Source organism: Terrapene carolina, unplaced genomic scaffold (assembly GCF_002925995.2).
Source record: "Terrapene carolina triunguis isolate 2854851 unplaced genomic scaffold, T_m_triunguis-2.0 Scaffold62, whole genome shotgun sequence".
Taxonomy (NCBI): domain Eukaryota; kingdom Metazoa; phylum Chordata; order Testudines; family Emydidae; genus Terrapene; species Terrapene triunguis.
The window spans coordinates 30200417-30221920 of NW_020664413.1; the positions used below are offsets into that span (position 1 = coordinate 30200417).

Sequence of the window (21504 nt, forward strand, 5' to 3'; positions counted from 1 at the left end):
GGCTTTAGAAATTGGACATACTTATGTTAGGGCTACACTACTTAGCTTATTTACCTCTATGCAGTGGTATCACATAGGTCTTACGCACTGCTTTAAATTCCACTTCAGCAGAAACAGGCCCCAATTCAGCCCACACACAAGTACGTGCTTAACTTTAACCAACTGCTTAAATCCAATGGACTTCAGTAGGATTTAAGCATAGGCTTAAATGCTCTGTTGAATCGTGGCTTTAAGCGATACTTACATGATGCAAAGGTCTTATGTGGTCTGTCTGTTCAGGGGTCAGTTTCACTTTATTTGTATATGTGGCTTTCAGATTTTAAAGAAACCTAATGAAGGCTTTTGCTTTTTTACATTTATGTAAAGAACTGGGAAAGTTAAGGCCCCAGCAGATCAATATAATCAAGCATTAAGCACATGAGCAGTCTTCATTGAAGTCTTTGGGATTACTCAGGTGCATAGAATTAGACACATGCTTTAGTAATTCAGGCCTAATACGTTCTTTACAGTAACTCCTCACTTAAAGTCATCCCAGTTAACATTGTTTCGTTGTTACGTTGCTGATCAATTAGGGAACATGCTCGTTTAAAGTAGTGCAATGCTCCCTTCTAACATCGTTTGGCAACTGCCTGCTTTGTCCACTGCTTGCAGGAAGAGCAGCCTGTTGCACACCCGAGCAATGCAGTTGTACTGATCTAGCCCCCGATGTAGACAATACTGTCAACAGGAAGGCTTCTCCTGTCATCATAGCCGCCGCCTCTCATGGAGATGGATTAACTACACTGATGAGAAATTCTCTGCCATTGGCATAGTAGCCTCTTCTCTGAAATGCTGCAGCTGTGCCGATGCAGCATTTTAAGTGTAGACCAGTGGTTCTCAACCTATTTATAATTGTGGGCCACAGGTTGAGAACCACAGACCCCTATGCCCAGTGCCCCTTGCCCAGAGACCCCTCCTCAGAGCGGGGCCAAGAGCCGAGCCCCAGGCCCGGGCAGCCAGAACCCGGACCCCACCGCGTGCGGAGCCAGGCAGCCGGGGCCGGGACCCTGCCGCACACTGGGCCGGGCAGCTGGAATCCAGGTTTTTTTTTAAGCACACAACTGGGCCATACCTGTGTGCTAATTGGGCCACATGTGGGCCGCGGGTTGAAAACTACTGGTATAGTCGTACACTTACCCAATCAACTAAAAAAAGTAACATTTTTATATTAAATACACCTCTACCCCAATATAACGTGACCCGATATAACACGAATTCGGATAGAACGCGGTAAAGCAGCGCTCCAGGGGAGCGTGGCTGTGCACTCCAGCAGATCAAAGCAAGTTCGATATAACACGGTTTCACCTATAATGCGGTAAGATTTTTTGGCTCCCGAGGACAGCGTTATATCGGGGTAGAGGTGTATCATGTATTTTTCTTCTGATGAAGTTCTATACTATTAATCCAAGTTCTGTTTCATCTCCATCCACATAGTATCCAATACAAGAGTCAAGACAGACCCTGCATATATGTCATGTGGTCCTTTTTAACCCTCCTTTTAAATGATCATGACCACAGGCCTTTCTTCAAACCAGATTTCAATATTACTCTATGATGTGGCCATCAGAAGGCACACAGGTAATAAACAGCTGCAGCATTGTTATGTAATGACTTGACCAAATATGTTTCCACCCTGAGTTTTAATTATTATTAATTTCTAGCATCCTGTAAGCAATTTATGGCAAGAACCATCTTTTTTTATTTTTTAAACTGTGCTTACCACAATGAGGTCTTGGTCCATGTCAGAGGTTTCTCGGCGTTACCACAATACAAACAACAAGATAACCAGTACCTTTCAGTAACAAACTTGTTTTTCTGAAGAACTACTAGAATTATTTTCCAGTGACATCAAATATTGGTTCATCTAGTTAACTATTGCCAGTACAACTCTATCAGGGTTTTTTTGTTTTGGTTTGGTTTGGTTTTTGGTTTTTTTTAGGTGTGTTATGTAATGTAAGATAAGTTTTTTTTAAAGCTAGATGCCTTTTCTAAAATCTAAACTTTATAACAAAATAAAAAAACCACACCCCTACACCAGCAAAAGAATATATCTTTAGATTTAAAAAACGTAAATGTATTCTTGTAACAAAGGTGGAACAAGGTCCTGCCAAGTCGTGAGTTCAGAATTCTTTTCTCCTTGCAACATTTCATTCCTGCATCCCTTGCATTGTTTTCAGATGGTTGTGACTTCAAGTGTTGCAAAGCAAACACAGAATCCTAAATTCAGGATGTGTCAAGGAAGTATAGAAGTATATTAGTTATTATTAAATCTAAACTGACTAACTTTTTAGGATGACAAATAGATTCAATTTTTTACCTTTATGATTCAACTTTGCTGTCTGAGTTTGTTTTAAATAGCCCTAAAGAAAAAAATTTAAAAAAGAAGATCAGCTCCTGCTGTGAAAAGAAAACATTTAAATACTACGATAACCATTTAGATACAGCTTCCATCATAAAAAAGTCTAGAATTACAATATTCTGTTTTTTTAACCTACTAAAATATGTTTTTTAAGTGGTGCCTTAGATTTAGAAAAACAAGCAGAGAGTTATGAATAATAAATAACTTTCCAAGTTAAAGGAAATTTCTTCAGGCAAATATTTTTCCATTTCAACCCACAGCTGTAAAACATTACCATGCTTCTGCATTTCCTCATCTACAAAAAGAAACATTTAAGTCTGCCAACTTCATTGTGAAATGATGTCCAAGAGTGTGCAATATTTTACATTATTCACACACAAAAAGCAAAGCTATTTGTGTGAAGAATGGATATATATTTAGTGGAAATAAGTTAATTTTAGAAACAGAGCTCAGCTGATATAGTTTACCTTTGAATAGTAAATTAATAAAATTTTAATTTATACTTTTCCCTGTACATAATCTGCATGGAGCTCATCTATACCAGTGGTTTTCAAACTGCGGGTCGCGACCCAGTACTGGGTCGTGGAATGTAAGGCACTGGGTCACAGCGGCTCTGGTCAGCACCGCCGACCAGGCTGTTAAAAGTCCCATCAATGGTGCTGTCCAGTTAAGGCAGGCTAGTCCCTACTTGTTCTGACACTGCGCTGTGCCCTGGAAGCGGCCAGCAGCAGGTCTGGCTTCTAGGCGGGGGGGGCACAGGGCTCCGCGCGCTGCCCCTGCCCTGAGCACCGGCGCCGCACTCCCATTGGCCAGGAACCAGCCAACTCCTGTTGGGGGGGCGGTGCCTGCGGGCAAGAGCATCCTCCACCTAGGAGCCGGACCTGCTGCTGGCCGCTTCCAGGGTGCGGCACAGTCCACGGTGCCAGGACAGGCAGAAAGCCTGTCTTAGCACCCCTGCTGCACTGCTGCCCGGGAGCTGCCCGAGGTAAGCCCGTGCCCCAATTCCCTGCCCCAGCCCTGAGCCCCCCCAAACCCAGAGCCCCCTCCTACACCCCAAACCCCTCGTCCCCAGCCCCACCCCAGAGCCTGCACACCCAGCCCAGAGCCCTGACACCCTCTTGCACCAGCCAAGAGCCCCCTCCCACACCCTGAACCCCTCATTCCTGGCCCCACCCCGCAAAAAAAAAAAAAAAAACATAATTGAAAAAAACCAATAATATAAACATATTGTCAGTGAAGTGACATGGCAAGTCCAAATCAGAAAAATAACGTTGTATAAAGCATGGAGGAAGTTCAGGTCAACTATCTGTACATTCAGATAGAGATTCAATGCAAAATAATTATGCAAATGTGATGGTTACAAATTAAACATGCTAAAGTCAGGAAATTCACAAAAATCTGTACTAGTGCTTAAAGTAACTGTGGACTAGTACTGTTCTTATAAGAGCCACAGTTGTGTGTCCAGCTGAAGAGTCCACCCCTCAATGCATGCATTTCACAGAGCTGCACAAGTACAGTAGTATGAAATATGCATTTCTCAGAGTACACACTTCATCTGGAAGTTTAAGCCCACCAATTCACCTTTTGAACTCACCCTATGGGACAAACTAATCAGGACAATGAACTTGCATCAACTGTGAGGTGAGAACTAATCCTCTCAATGTTCGAGATTAAGCTATTGTCATTTGTGAGGGAGCTTGTATGGCCAAGGCTAGTCTGGTTTCTTGTGCTAGACTCAGGTTAGGATGACACTAGAAACTTTTGCTAGTATAGTAACATTGAGTAGGGTGTGGGGTTTTTTTTAACATTATACACATTTCTATATTGGCAAATGCCCTAGTGAAGACACAGTTATACCAGCAAAATGTGATTTTGCCAATGTAATTTATTTTGTTTGAGGAATCATAAGTTATATTCACAAAAACACTCTTGCACCAACAGAAGTTGTGTCTGCATTAGGAGGATTTACCAATACCAGAAAATGTTTTTTAACATTTTAACAGAGTAACTTAACCAAAAAGCAACTGAGCCAGCCGCTGAACACAGGCAGGAGGAAACAGTCAGGAAACCACCTGGTGGGACCAACTGCACTTGGGAGCCAACTCTACAAAACAGCGAGAGAGAAACCCAGGATAAGAAACAGCTTTGTTCAGGTAATAGAGGCAAAGCAGGAAGTCATCGTTTGTTCTTTTCATGCAGGGAATGTGACATCTGCTAGCCCTGGTAGGTATGTTGAGGTGGGATCATGAAGGGCACAGTATGGTATAAGAACCTATACAGAATAGAATATCTAATGGCACTGACCAGTTAAAATGAGACCTAGGAATTACCCAGTGGTCCAGGACCAGAGAGATCCAGCCACATTGTCCCAATATTTGCTTATTTTAAGCTTTAACAAGAATTCTTTCATTGGTGTGTCATCTGTTTTAATAAACTTTTTATGCAGCTAAAACTAGTATCACTATTTCATGCCCATGTTTGCTGGGTATGCCATCTCTAGTTTGGATGAAGAAACCTGCCTCTAACTGGACTCCACATGAGGTCTAATGAAGAGTTTATAATATTACACACTGCTCAACTATCATCCATGTGGTTACCAACACTTCATGAGAACCGACAAATACATGTGTTGTGATTCAAATTAATTTAAAATGCCAATTTTAATTAGTCTTTAATGGGAAGTACACAATATTTTTTAAAACAATAGCTATTTTTATATATCACATCACACAACTTTCTCCCTAGATTTTAAAGTACTATGTAGATTTCAGGAGCCTTTTGATTCCTGAAGAGCATAGGAGGTTTTCGGCCAACTGGCACTTGCAAACTCTCTATTCACAGCCAGCTGCTGAAATCCACACAAAAAAAACCCCAAAACCACCACACACATTCAGCTGCTTTTGGGAGGTCAGAACAGCATCAAGCAGGGAAGTGAACGTTTTCAAAATTGTTTTTTAAACCTTTACCTTATTTTCCCTGATAAGTCATCCGTTTCCATGGGAAGAGAGGCAGAAACAGGTTGAACAGCCAGAAGCGTGTCAATTTCAGTTGCTGGCTGCTGGTTCCCCAGTTCCGCTCCTGTTTCCATGGCAACTTATGTAGCATCAGGGAAAACAAACGTAAAGGACATACAACAGCTAGAGGCAGAAAACACCAGTTTGCAAAAAAAATAAAAAAAGTAAAAGATGAGCTGAATACTTAAAAATGTTAATAAACTTAAGTTACAAGATTAGAGACCTGGTCCTAGAAATCAAACAAGCTGTCCTTGACTTCACTGGGAATATTCCCAAAAGTATGGCTTGATGAATTAAGGTCCCAATTTACAGGAAAAACAGCTGAGATCTTCAAAGCACAAAGAACTGTCATCAGCCAGTAAGATGCTTTTTTCATAATTTCTTACACACACACTTCATAGGTATACATGTGTTTCTGCACACATGCACTTATCTATGTACTCAAGTGACTCCTACCACCACAATAGTTGAGTACCTCCCAGACACTTAAAGATAGAAACAACAAAAACAACTTCTCCCTCTCTGTTTCTTCCCAGCACATTTGCCACTGGGTTTCCAAATGCAATCTGTTGAGATGAAACTTAAAAAGAGTTCTGCACTATGCACTACTCAGTCATAGTTAAATACAAACTATTGAGCAGCTAGCCATTAGCTCAAGACAAATCAACAACAGGCTGCTGGCTGGTTGAAACAAGGTCACTTTAATCATGTCTTTGCCAGTAGAGTATTCCAAGACATGGGGTATATCCCCTGCCCATGTACTATTCTTTACCATTCCCTTCTCTGTGAAGTTCTTGCTCCTCGACTCTCTGGAAGTCTTCCAGCAAGTTTGTCTGTCTACACTCAGAATAGGCAGCTGGTGCCTTTACTGTTCAGGTGCACAACATCCTTTCTGCTGGATGTCACAGCTGCTCAAGGCCATACTGCACTGGATTCTGTGAAGCATCTGAGCATTGAAGGCATTGTCTGCTACTATCTCACTAGGACTCTCTCTGTCAGCTGTCCTACAATTCCTTGTTTCAGAGTAGCAGCCGTGTTAGTCTGTATCCGCAAAAAGAACAGGAGTACTTGTGTGTACTTTGTTAGTCTCTAAGGTGCCACAAGTACTCCTGTTCTTTCTACAAATCCTTGTTCTTGGAAAGTATCTTGAGCTCAGCCATGACAGCTGGCACCTTTGGGTCTCAGAGAACCCCCCAGGATCCTTTCTGACAGCTGCTTTCTGTGCTCTCCAGAAAGAGAGAATAAAGGGTACTGGTACATTCAAGACTAAATGGTCTTTGGTTACATTCAGCTCAATATTACGTGTGCAGAGAAATCAGATTAGTTTCCCAAGACAACCAAGAATCTCTTACAGGTATTGAAACGTCAAGTGCAAAATGTCAGGACTCAATAATAGAAGGAAGACAATTAAGGTGATGACAGTGAGCAAGAAATTGCTCAGCAGAAGGAGGGGCTTGGGGAAGAAGTGTTACTGCTAGCACCTCTATTACTTCCTAAATAGTAAATTTGGAAGCAAACTCCAGTTTATCTTGAAAAACTGCTATTCCTTGGGTTGAGAAAGTGACTGATAATGGGGGTTTAGAGCGCCCAAAATCCAGGCTCTGATAGGAACTTATCACCATGAGACATGATTTTTTCCCCCAGCCTGACACGTGATATACATTTAGACAAACTACATGCAACAGTAACACTAACATTCAATTAATTGAAGACCACTAATTACAAATAGAACAACATTACTTTACTTTAGGAATTAAGTTTACATTCATACCAGGCCTGTTGTCCCCTTCAAAAAACAAAAACACTGCAGTGTAAAACAAAGCAAGATTTTGCTTGAGGATACTAGGACTTATTTGGTCTGCTAATTTCAGCAGCACTATTTTGAGCAAATCAGTCAACACAGATTTAAAAGATCCTCAGAATTTGTTCTCTAGACTGGGACAGGATGAGGAAGTTGTAGAAACAATATTCAACTCTAGGAAAGATACAATACACATACTACCTAATGGTTTCAGGCACAATATACCTGTGACTTACATACTATCATATGAGGGGAACAGAATTTAAAATTTGGAGTTTGGGATTTTGGACTACCATTTTGTAGAGACAAACTGAATACCAACATATTATCAGTAGGGGAAAAGTGCAGTAAGGACCACTAATGAAACAGAGACAGAAGAATGATCATCTGGGTATGACTGCAAACCAAAGATGATTGTTCTTCTATCTCTTATGGAAGATGATGCATATACATCTTCCCATACTTTGGTGTCCAGCTTTTAATTTCTGCTCCACTTCACTGGAGTGATCTATTACTTTTACACCCTGATATGCAGATAGTATAAATGTCTAATATCACAGAATGAATACTAACATATATATTGTGCTCTATCTGCCCCTTTTATTAAAATGCTTATAAAACAGTAGGGCAAAACTTTCATCCTATGGTTAACAGAAAGCGTGCTGATGATATCCTTTAAAGCAGAGGTTCTCAACCAGGGTCCGGGGACCCCTGGGGGGCCAAGAGTAGGTTTCAGGGGGCCTCCAAAATAAACCAGAGAGCAAAGCCAGCGTTAGACTCACAGGAGCCCAGGGCAGAAAGCCGAAGCCTGAATCTCGCCATGTGAGGTTGAAGCCAAAGCCCGAGCAACTTCACTTTGCGGGGCCTCCTGTGGTTTGGGGCCCTGGGCAATTGCCCTGTTTGCTACTCCCTAATGCCGACCCTGGCTTTTAATCTACTGGATACGTAAAAAAAATAGTTGCTGTGGCATTTTTATTCCATGTGGGGAGGGGAAGGCCTGAGAAAGAAAAAGGTTGAGAACCCCAGCTTTAAAGTACATGAAGCCTACCTTAGTATGCAGATGGACGTAAAAAATAAAACCCGCAAAAATTCAGACCCCATCAGTCTCACAAACAGCCAACTCAAATCAGAAGGCATTTTTCAAAAACCACCTTGAGGCCTGTGAATTCTGAAAAACTGTCTGTAAACACTTTCCAAAAAGGCCTAACTACTTTTGGATTTCTTGATAATTTCCCAGCCCACATTTGACTGCTGTTTTGTAACATCAACTGAAGAGCCACATGACAGTGTCATAAACAAATCCCTTATCAGAAGGCTACTAAATCAAACTCTATAATGTATTCAGTAAATTCATGTTGAAAATGTAATTTCCTTTCTTATATAAGTGGACATATGGGTGAAATAACCTCAGACACTGTTACAATGGTGTCATGCCTAATATCAAATCTCCTTCCTATTCATGAGGCTACCAGTTTTTGAGCCAATTTTGTATCTTTTGTCCTCAATGGCTTTCATGCTTACTGGTATTTAGCTTGCAAAACAAATGTTCAAGAGCCAAAGAATATATTTATTTTAATTATAATAGGAGTTTTGTTGTCGTCAGATAATTTCTCTCCAAGTCCAATACCACCATGTTTGGCACTAGACGATATCATACATGAACCAATATGAATCCTAGGTCACACCCTATATCCCTTCTTACCAAACCAGTGTAGCCTGGCTCCCTCCAGAATAATCCTAAACTATAGTACACCCAAAATGAAAACATCCACAGATATGCACATGCTTCATGAGCATCTGATCTCAGGAAAACAAAAAAAAGCATTAATGACTTTACCTATTCTTCCTTATTTCGATTAAAGGAAGATTATATACAGTTTATCAGACTGCTACCTGGCAGTCTGTCTAATCTTATAATTCAGCAAGCCAACTGTGCCTCTGTAAACTGATCAAATCCCAGTAAAATAATCTATAACCTGTTCCTATATATCAAAAATGCTGCTACTTTAAAAATTATTCATATTCAATTTTGAAAAACTGAATTTAGTCTTCATGCATTAGGGCAAGATGCTTTTTATGACCACTACAGTTAATGCTAAAAATTATTGATTGCAACCTACTGGCTCTTTTTTCAGCAAGTCATAAAACTTACTACAACTTCTGGGGTTACATTTTTCATGATTGGTCTCTACCAAAATTTTAAGAAAATGGCTCAGCCAGTTTTGAGTGAGAAGAAAATGTGGATGTGGAAGGCAATGGGGTTTCTTTCCATCACATATTACAAAAGTTATTGTGGCTTTTAAACAAAAAAACAAGTAGTTAACACTTGAAATCTGGGACTGAAATAGCCCTCTTTAAGAGTAGTACAAGTCTTTTACTGGATACAGCTAGGGTCTAACCAAGTTATGACCATCTGAAAAAAATCACATACCAACTATATGCATAGGTTGGGTTTGTTTTTTTGGTTGTTGTTTTGGGTTTTTTTGTTTTGGTTATTTCCACTGTGCTTCTTTGGGTGACATGAAGCTGCACATGCACAGCTAAATTAAATTAGAAGTCTTTGCATCTAGGTTGCTGAAGGTGACCATAAGAACAGGAACTGAAGGAAGAGACCAGTGTTCTTCCCTCAGCCTCTGGGGGTCTTGTAAGATGCCCGTGAAACAATCCAGCCCTGATACACTCAATGTATGCAGGAATGGAGGGCTCCCACAGCCTCACAAAGTCTTTTAGGAGGAAATCCCCCTCAAATGCATTTTATAAACTCAAACAACTTATCACCCCAGGCTGCAGACCTCCTATGTTGTGCAGAAAAGGTGCTCCTTCCTAGCTGTCTGCCTCCTAAAATAATTGTGTGGGACATTCTGGTGTCACTCCAGAATATGGATTTCTCCTGCCTTGTTTAAAATTATTTTACAAGTTACTAAAACTACAACAACTACATAAATAGAACATTATACTTGAGCACTCAGGAGGTCAGAAAGTACCAAAAGATATGGTTGTACAAACAACCATATATCTGTCCCCTTGTATGCATGCATTTCAATATAGTCTTTATATGATCACATACCATTTCCCCAAATACGTCTTATTATCTTCTGTGACCTAAGACAGATAGTACCACAAAGCTACACTTCAATGCCAGGTCTATGAAAATCATTTATGAGAAGGACACAGTAAACTGTACTTATATTACATATTAAGTGCAACACTGAGTAATAGTGAAAATTTATTGGCATCTATAGGATCCCTATATTTGCAGCTAACTTTGTTGCATATTTAACAGCCTCATCTTCTGAACTGTGCCTTATAAAGGCTGTACAGCTGGTTGAATAGTGATGATAGTAGAAGTGCTGACCAATGATTAAAATACATACTTGAGCAAGAACGAAATATATATATTTGCTCAAGTATGTATTTTATATATATAAAAAAATTTGTCACTAAAAACCACTACTATGCCAATGAAGTAAAAGGAAAAAAAATATTCCAAGATGCTACAAGAATAGCTAACGTCACAGGAAGACGTTGATGATGTAGTGCTTTCCTTTAGAGCCAGGCTAAAAGGTTATGTTTCTGCAAGTGCATTTTGGATGCTGCTAAGCATTAGCTATAACAAAAAGCTCACATCAATCTGTGACATGATTCCTTTCTCCCATCCCAGTCCTACGTTTAATCTACTGTATGAATACATGTTCACCAGTCTAAAGTATTACATCAAAGATAATACTCCAAAACTAAAGGCCTAGACATATCAGAATTGTGGGAGTTATATATATTTCAAAATTAGTAAATGTAACAACTCCCTCATGCATCTTCTTCACTCTACCCAACACATCCTGCAATTTTTTTCCGTTAAGGGTGGGGAAATCATGAGGGCAAGGGACAAATGCCACCTCACTACTACAAAAACTACTGAAGACTACACCAATAAACAAATGAAAGACATAGAATTTGACCGCCTACATCACATATGTCAAAGTGCAATAGTCTACTTTGGTTTAGGAAGGCATTCCCTTTTCGTACCTTTTCTTGTTTTCATAAGTTTACTCGCCAGTACTCTCCTATTTTCAATGAAGCAGCACAAAATTGTATATATTCGTCTACACTAAATCGTCTCTTTAGTAATTTTTGGCAAGTGTATGTAAAGCTCTAGCCAAGCACAAGACAGCTCTTGACCCCTTCAAATATGCCAACCATATTGATCATGGCACCTCTAGTTCATGGGTCAACTATCTACTGCCCATCCCTACATTTTACACTCCTGTTCTCTGACACACTCAAGGTATGGTTGTAGGGAGGGGTACTTTCTCAACCAGCGCTAGGCAATTGCTATATCTTTCCAACAATGTAAAGTAGTCATTATACAAGTAGTTATATGGTAGTCATACTACTTAATCCCTTTCAATGCTATCAACAAAATCCTTACAACCAGCCAACAGAACTAGAATCTACTGCTGTTAAAAAAAGTCTAAATTGGGCCTGTTTCTGCTTTATTCCTGATACAGTCCTGTTTCAATGATGACATTATCCCCAAACACACAGTAGCCCTTCAGCATGATCTGTCTTGAAAAGAAGGTAACAAGGTTTGACTCTCTGTCTGATGAAGCATCAACAATTGCTACAGCTGAACATTCTATTCCAATTTAACTAAAGACAAAAAGAGGAGAAGGAAACACCCATTTACCTCCTTCCAGTCCCACCTAGGGTAGCTTCCTTGAGGGAGCCAAGATGACTTCCTATTGTTTCTAACATCCGCCAAGAGAGTTTAGAAAATAAAACAATGCTCTTTGCATTGAAGGCGCTAGGGCTGTGCTAGTATGGTTTCTTATGGATATTATAGAAAATTAATCTACAAACTATTTTACCACACAGCACTTTTCCCTCTTGCATCCTTAACCTCCTGAGCCAAACAGGTTTGTACCAAACTGCTACTTCCCCTCACTATGTCTCCTAGTTGCTCCTTCATCACCTCAAAATGAAGCACTTGGAAGCTCAGTGGTAACATAAGAAGTTATCAGAACTCCCATAGGAAAAATACTACTTAGCACTTCTTATAGGCTTAACCTTTTAAAAAGTGCTGTAACTAATTAACACATTAAACTATCTTCGTGTGCAAGACATGCCAGCTTTCATGATCTCCATGCATCAGGCAAGAATTTATGTGACATGTCTTTTCAGAAATCTCATCTGCCTGCGACACCAGATCATGAGCTTTTAACTAATTTCATAATGGACCTAAACCTGTCAGATATTGAGCACCCTCTGCTCCCTTTTATTTCAATAGGAGCTGAGAATGCTCAATATCTCAAAGAATTGGGCTCTTCATTTCCCCCCAAAAAATAATCATTTCTCTAGGAGTTCCAGCCACTAGCCATTAAGGCAAGGAAAGATAAGAAAAAGTTGCCAATAGCAATAAAATCCAATAATAGCAGCCACTTTATTCCTGTGTATGGAAAAAAATCAAGACCCATTACATTTCTAAAACAGAACTTCACATGTACTAACTATATACCACTGACGGCTGATATTAATAAGCATATGTTCTGTGACATTACAAAAAACATACCTATCCATTTTAGAGCCATGAAAAGATTAAAGCAATCTCTAACCTGTCTATTAAATTTTGCTTTGTGATACTTGTCTAGATTGTTATAGATCCAAGGTATTAAATACTATTCTAACAAAACTATTTTTGTAATATATTTGGGGAGTTTCCCCCCTCGAAAGCCATGCATGGGCAAAGCATGAAAATCATGCATTTTAATAACTTTGGGTTTGAAAACTTAACCTTGGCTAAATTTAGCAAAGATTTCTTATTCAAAAGAACACAAGCAATCAAAGGACTACAAAGGTTGCATGATGTATTTTTTAGGCTGCTTTACAAAAACAAGATTTTGCATTTAAGATTCGTTCACTGCTGATCCTTGCAGTTTATTTCTTCAAACCCCATACTTTATCATTTTATTCAGTATTTAGTTAAAATTAAATATTTAAAATTGAAGTTGTTCTGTGTTGCAAGCGCAGCTAAAATGAAAGTCCTCTCTGGCAGCAGTGACCAGATTTTAAATGCAGGTAGATCAATAAAAAGAAAGGAGCTCAAGCACAAGCTCCATGTGTGAGTGGAATGGTTTATAATAGCTTGCAAATGACTATGTGCTTGCTGTAACCAGCTGTTCCTAAATTATGAATATGCAACCAATTCATGTTAAAGCCAAATCCCACCACTATTTCTACAGAGAAATCCCAGTAGTTTTTGCTTGTTCTACATGTGAGCTCTGTTAAGGATACAAATAGCAGTAAGCTTCAGGACAAATAGGACCAAACTATTGGCATTTCATGCACTAGGTCCATTATCACAGCAGGGGATGTCAATCACTGGAACATTCCTATAACAGCTCAGGCAATATGACAATGATCTCCCAGAAAAAAAAAATCAAAATCTCTACTGCACACTCGAAGTCCCTCTGCCAACCTAACGCTTTTTTGCTTCAGCCAATCAGATTGTCAGCCCTGACCTAGAAGACTTGCATCAAGCTTCAAACATTTAAAAACATCAATCATAAAAACAAAGACAGGACATTGAATTATACAGTATTAACCTCCAGGGTTTGCATACAAAGACCTTAGATTTATTTATGTCCCAGCGCGTTAAGAGCTTCAGTACACCGTTCTTTACACCAAACCGGCTGCCAATTTGATGAACCTCTCTGCCCTCAGCAGGAGTGCAGCATCTTTGATTAATGAGTGCATGCTTGTGGAAAAGTGTAAGAACAGAAAACAGGGTAAAAAAAGAAGAAACAAAACAGACAATTATGTTTCTACACATCTGATGGACCAATGCAATAATTATCTTCAAGATGGATTTCTTTTACAGAGAAAGAATGAGGCAATTTTAATACTGCCTATGTTCACTTAAACTCACACTGCTGTTATTTTAGTCTCTTAAAATACTTTTTTATAAAATGCAAATGTTATCTTTCACAAAGCACATTCATCTACTGCAAAAACTGTTAAAATTCAGAGCAACAAAGTCACTACTAAATAAGGTCACTACTTCTGACTGAATGTGTGTTTAACAAAGTGCTTTAAATCATCAAAGCAGTCATTATTTTTTAACAATTTTTTTTTAAACTTTTAAATTCCCGTCTAACAATTCAAAAGCTCAAACCAACTAAACTGGTGTATTTTTTCCTCTTTCTAAACATTAATATATAAGTATTGATTTAAAAAGTTCCAAATCAAATCAGATACAAAATATAATTCCTTATTTAATTTTAATAAAGGCACATTTTACACAGAACGTTCCATTTTCCAATTTTTTAAAATGTTTTATTGTGACTTGCACAGATTAGATAACAATAAGGACAGAAATAAATTCTACATATAAAGACTCAGGGGAAAAAACAGATATGTCTGTCTGACGGAGAGGTGACCACATTATTTTTGACCACCACTTCATTTTAGAAGAATTAGTTTAATTCCTTTTAGACCAAATACATTTTATTAAAAACACACCAAGAATTTGATCCTGCAAATGCTAACAAGCATATTGCTTAGTAGTACTAAAAGCAGTCTCACAATGAGAAGCACTACAGCACCTGATAGTATTTGCAGGATTGAGCCCAAGCATTCTGAAGGTGCCATCACCTTTTTTTCTGCATACACCCATCAGAGGTTAGAAACATCTTTACCTATGGCTCTAAGCTACCAAGGTTTAACTCATTCAACTCCTTACCTATAGCAAATCCAAAGATAGTCATATGGTCCCCTCCACATATAGGAAATCATAACACCTGAAGTGTGCAAGGAAGCAGGTGACAGTATGGGTTACACATTGGGAGACTAGAATCTCCTTTCTATGAAAATTGGAGGGACACTGCCAATTTCAGATCTAGAATTGGGGAGGAAGGGGGATTAAGTGTTAGAAGTAGATTCAGAAACGACATCTTCCTGGGAGTCCCCAGGCCAATTTCTAAGAGTTAAATAAATACAAAACTGTTTTCTATTTTTAAAAAAGATTTATTCTTTTTTTCTATTGCTGTTTGAAAAAACCCACACAAACAAAAGAATAAACTAACAAAAGTGCTGTCAAATGCACAAAATAATCAGAATTAAAAAGAGAAAAAACATTCCTTCCTCTAACCTCTATTACTTGCAGCAACATTAGCGAAAACCTACAGACAGATGTGGGATTTTTACATTGACAGGGTTGCTTTAAACTGTCAGTCTTGTTACTTACTAATATGATTAGAAAACTTCACAATTTAAAAATTTTGCTCATAAAATTAAAATAAAACCAAAGATACGTTTGTAGCAGTGAAACCTATTCTTTGCTTTCTCTACAATAAAGTTTCAGAGGAAACTGTTGTACATGACTTACAGACTACGTTAAAGAAGTGTTTTCATACTACTCTAAGGAATTCCTTTGGGTAGATCAAAGGCAGTATATAACCTTAAACAAGAAATAACACGAGGTTTTTGTTTTTTTAAATTGTCTAGTTATTTCATATTTTAGATTAAAAATTAAAAAAAGACTCAGATTAGTGAAAATAGTCCTCATATTTGACACTCTACAGGCTGAACGTAGACTATAAGCCCAAACCTACAAAGGCTTATGCACACGCTTAACTTTACACATGAGTGTAATCAGAAGTCTCTGCAGGATCAGGGTCAAAGGTTTTCATTTCTGGAGTTACAGACCTGGTAGTTACAGTACTGATTCAGTGTAGTGCCGGTGCTAGGCAAAAGCAGACTAAGCAATTGCTTAGGGCCCCAAGCAGCTCAAGGGAGCCCCCTATTCACTTTTTTAGAAGGTGTTGGGGGGGGGGCAAAAATATTCCTGCTTAGGGCCCACAGAGGGCTAGCACCGCCTCTGATTCAGAGTCAGGTGATCTTGGTTCTGTTCCCAACACTGCCATTGACTTGCTGTATTGCCATGGGTAAGTCACTTCACTTCTCTGTATAGGGAAACTAGTAGTTAGCTACCTTTATGAAGCTCTGAAAAGCTCGGGTGAAATAAAAGTGCAACTACTAATGTTTGACGTACCGTAGGATTATTTTTCTTATGTAGTGCCTTGGTGTCTCATTTGTTGTTTCTGAATGTATGAGCAAAATTAGAAAATGTGTACCTTTTCTAAGTTGATCTTATTAATATAATATTATTGTTTCCATTACTCATCCCTAAAGAGTAAATATAAAAGAACTCCAAACCCCTTACTACGTATTCACTTAGGTAATGACATTAAAACAGTGCTTCCATTATAACTACAACTACAACAGCAGTAACAACAGAAAAGATCATATGTAAGGAAAAAATATTGGTGCAACTGAAACTTTACAAAAACAGAAACATCGTTGCTGCTTATCTTAATGTTTCTTACCCACTTAGGCTTTTTTGGCACAGATTGAGGGGAGCACAGTTTTAACTGTCCTCTGTACCTATTTTAGCATTCTGTATTTTCCCCCAAACATTTCTTTAAAGCATACAATTTACCCATTACATTGTTTTGTCAGTGTTCAACCAGACTGTTCCATTCTACATAATTCTGAAATACACTGTTCTCTCTCTTCTCATTAAAATTTGTCAGTGTTTCTCTTGACTGCTCTCTAGCAGCATTTAAAAAAGGACACAGACTAGTTGATAAAATTATTTAATATCGTTGACTAAAACAAACAATAGTAGAGAACAAGGAAATTTGAGGGGGTTACCTTAAATTTTGGGGGGGAAACCCTGATGGCCTTAGGCAAGTCATCCCCATCAATGGCCAACGCACTTGAGTGAAGCAAGCACAATTTGGCCCTTCATCAGGTCTCTGTTATAAAAACCATCTTCAATTTTTTTAAAGGGGGAAAAAATGGATCATACTATACTATTACCTTTTAAAGCTGAAATGTCTATTAAAATCAATTGAAGGATATGGCCCTAGATTTATATTTTTTAAAAGGGGGGGGAAAATAAAACCTGGTTTTGAAGATTTTTAAATATAAATTACTAAAGGCAAATTAAAAACCCTCCAAGGAATCTAGTATACCAAGAATAAATCTTAGTGAAATAATTTCAATTCAGGGAGAGCACTATCTTAGTTTCTTTGTAGTAAGTTGCATTTCTAGTTGATCTAGACTTGGCAAAACAACTTGGATCTTCTAATGCCGAATATGCCATAATAAGAATACTCTGAATCTAAAAGCAATCAAGCACTAAACACATTCTTTCACTAATTCTGAGGGATCAGACAGAAAGCATGAACTTTCTTGCAACTGTGATATTCCACATCTTGTGTAGGAACACAAAAAGTAGCAACAAAGACATTAACAATTGCAGTTCAAGCTGGGAGTGACTGTTCTGTTTCAATTCAATGACACCACTAATGGCTTCTTAGCAGCTCCATGAAATCAACCAGCTGTCAAGTCGATGCATCAGAAGGAACAGTTACGCACTCCCATAAGAAAAAGCAACACATCAGGATGTTTGGCAAAACATCTGCTCCTTTACACTTCAATTCTATAATAAACATGCAAACAAAGAAATAAGAAAAAAAGACAATAGAAACTTAAAATTCTAAAGACTTTCATTACTTTCTTATTTGCATTTTAAATAATTGTCTTACAAAAAAAAAAAAAAATCATGGAGCATCTTATCCACAAGGTTAGCATTAATGCTTTATATATTTACAATACTCAACCAGTGTTTACTCCCTGTGTAATACAAAAAAAATATTGTTCTTGTTTCTGTTAAGAAGTATCCAAGCATCTTACCAGGAAGTGAAAATAGAAAACCACCTATTTCCCCAAAAATTACACAACATATTTAGTAAATTTTATCATAAAACAGTGTTCCAAACTAATTTTACCATATGAACTACGACCCTTAACATGAGTTTTCAAATAAATCTTATTTTGTTGAAACAGTCAAGTGTAAGTAACTCAATATACTAGAATTATTTAAATAAATTCATAGCATGAGAATTTAGTGTGGCAATTCTACTGTTTATTATGTTAATACATAGTACTCTCAGAAAGCTTATTTACATGATTCTTTCAAAATAGCAGTAAGTCAATAATAGGAAGAAACTCCTCCAAAGAAGATTTTTTCTTCTAATACATCATTAAAATACCACAAAAATATATAAATTTATCAATGTTTGATTTTATATACTATAGTTTTTAAAGAATCAGTAAGCTAAACAAAAAAAAAAAACCTTCCTGTTTACCAAATTGGACTTAAAATAACTTGAACACCAAAGATATCCCTCTTAAATACTTAAGATTCCTAACTTCTCGATATATCCAATACAGAAAATTGTTTCAACTACGATTTTCTTTATGCTGTCTGGCTTATTGATTATGCAGCATTGTGACAAAAATGTGCAGTTTACAATAGGTGCGAGAGACATCAAATATACTTAACTACCATTTTCTTAAACTGCTTTATCCTCTGTTGCTCACCATTTATAATCTGCCAAATCTTCTAGGCCTTTGTTGCATGTATAATTTAGAACCATCTGTTCTATGGGCTTTTAACTATTTAAACATTTTCATCTACCTACAATTCACATAACTGGCAGGCATTCAATTAATCGAGGCTTTCTAAAGCATTTTTTAAAAGAACATAATAAGGTAAATATCTGACTTTTGTTAACAAAAAAAAAGCATACTTCCTACACAACCATAAAGACATGTTGTTTAATATATCATTCAATTTTGAGTATGTGAGAAAAAAAGAAATCTCTTGATGTACTAAGACCTGTTCCTATTAGTTTCTAAGTTAATCGTAACCACTGTTTTTCCCAATCCTGAAGACAAAGGGAATGCAAATTAAATACAGACAGTTTCATGTTCTTGTTAGTGTGAATATAAATATGCAGAAAGCAAAATGAATGTAGGAAACAGAATGGAAAATTAGAATTCTATTTACAGTACCTATTATTTATGAAGTATTCAGTGTTTCATTAAGTTTTGCCATGTGACCAGGAGAACTTTTATTAGATGAAAAGACTATCATTGACAAGTAAATTAAACGAACACTATATTTTACTGTTTTCCTTTTCACAGTGGCTGATAGAAGAGTTTATAACAAGAGGTAAAGTGATTCAGAATTGTGGCTGTTGGTTTTTTTTATTTAGCATACTAACTACATTCTGCCAACTGCAGAATACAGCATCTGGAACATAATCCAAAATACATAATGTCTACAGGTACTTTCCAAAAGAACTGTTTTATCAGTATTATATGTATGTAATAAACTGTTTGTAATCTATCATTTTAAAAAATAACTAAATTTCCCTAATCCCCTTCACCTTCAGCTCTACACTCCTTCAGAGAAGATTCTGGACCAAGTTGTCTCATGTAAATTCACATGAGATAACGATTTGCTGTAAATACAAATAATGCTAACCCACAAATGAAATATTATGTCATATGACAACTTTGGATTTTTTAAATAAAGAGTGAAATATATATTTATATTTTAAATAATACAAGGCCAGAACACAAAAATGAGAGTAATTCAAAAGAATATATATTTCTCCACCTGTTACAAAAATACCAGAAAAGGAGTGCATAGTTTTAAGAACTATATGCATTCTAGCAGGATAAACTACACATCTCTCACTTTAAAGTGCAGCTTACAACACGTTAGATCAGAAATCCCAAGGGGGAAAAACACACACTTGGAAAATTTCCCCTTAAACTTTACATGACGTCACTGTCTGTCCCTGTTACATTTCCTAAACTTTGAGCCTTATCCAGCAGGACTTTCAGGATTTCCACCCACCCCTAAAAGAGAGAGAGAGAAAGACTTGGGAATAAAAATTTGCCCAAGATGGCGAAAGCCTTGTTGTTTAGAGGGCAGAAAAATGGAGGATATTGTAATATACACAAAGGGATAAATTTCAACAACTCGGCCAAGGGCTGCAGCTGCTTCTCTCTCTTTATAAGGAAGCAACACACACAAAAGATAAAGGGAGAGAGAAAGAGAAGAAAGCAGCAAAGCCCTCAGCACAGGCAGACTCCCTGGTCTCTCCCAAGCCCACTCCACTCGCCCACCGCCCTTTTCAACGCCCAAAGCGGAGTTTGGAGCAACTCTACAATGCCACATTTTGAAATAAAAGGATATAAAAGAGTCCGGGGGGGAGGGGGAGGTTGCCGCTGCGAGCTCAGCGGGAGACAGAGACACGGCTGTATTGAGCCGGGCGGGCTCCTCTTACCTTGTGCACACTCCGAGCTCCCGGGGGCCCCCTCGCTGCACGCTGCGTACCCCACTGGGCACCGGCAGGGGAGGCAGAGGGGAAGGAATTGCCCCTGCGGCTGCAGCTGGCGGACATGCCCAGAGCGGCGGCAGCCGGAGCGAGCCGGGCAGAGGGAGCGGGGAGAGCGCAGAGACACAAAGAGGCGCTCCCAGCCCAGGCGGCGGCGGAGCAGCCCCGGCACCCGCAGGCAGCGGCGGAGCCGGGCAACCCAGCCCAGGGACACACACTTGAAGCCATGAATAAAGTTTAAACTCGCTTGGGACCCGGACCGCGCCCCCCCCCCCCTCCCCCAGGACTCGCACAGTAGCAGCCTCTCTCCTCCCCACCCCCCCAAACCCGAGTGGACAAGGTCAGCCCCTTTACGATGGGACACACAACCCCAAAGGCACAACCAACCCACCGCAACAAAGGGATGATACAAACCAGCAACTGCAGAACACCAACACCTCAACTCCGGCTGCAGCTTTGCCCATCCGAGCACGATCTCCCGGTCCCTGCTTCCTTGTCCTGAAATCTAGCAAACATTTCACATTTCCACCTTAACAGAAAATCCCTCCCTCCCATCCGGGGAGAGCAGGCAGAGAGGTTTTAACTCACCTTTCTAGTTTGGAAGAGATCTCCCCTTTCTCGGGTTGCTGAAGGTTAGGATGGGTGTGTGGGTGTGTCGGGAACGTTTCCCTGTCCAACACCCTCAAGAAGAGTGTAAAGAAACACTGAGGAGGGGTGGGGAAATTGGGGAGAGTGTAACCCTCTTCTGCGTGTATCTGTTTCTCTGTCTGTCTCTCGCTGTCTCTCCCTGGTTAGTTCCTTACAGCGGCAGCAGATTGAAGCAGATTCTCTTCTCAAGGTTTATTCAGCTTCACTTCCAGGCGAAGCCTTCATGAACCAAAAGTGACGTCAACCAACAAGGCTCTTCTCTCTCCAACAATGAAAGTTGCTGTTAACAAGGGGGAAAAGAGAGAGAATTGTTTATCTCATTTCAGCCCCAGTAATAAATGACCTATCAGCAACGAAAAGGAGCAAGGAAAAGAGTTGCATTTCTGT

At 38.9% G+C, this 21504-nt stretch overlaps 1 protein-coding gene across 11 annotated transcripts in view; it reads right to left on the minus strand.

Annotated features, from left to right (window-relative positions):
- Nucleotides 1-21100, minus strand: part of BAZ2B (bromodomain adjacent to zinc finger domain 2B) — a 279323-nt gene extending 258223 nt beyond the window's left edge. For 8 of the 11 annotated variants that reach the window (XM_024219234.2, XM_024219214.2, XM_029910478.1 and 5 more), the window contains exon 1: nucleotides 20419-20443. The gene's annotated coding sequence lies outside the window, so the exon portion shown is untranslated. Of the gene's footprint in view, nucleotides 1-2356; nucleotides 2400-5364; nucleotides 5548-20418; nucleotides 20444-21057 lie in introns of those variants that run through there. The other 3 variants (XM_029910476.1, XM_029910480.1, XM_029910477.1) reach the window with 2 other exon arrangements.
- Nucleotides 21101-21504: the final 404 nt, after the last annotated feature.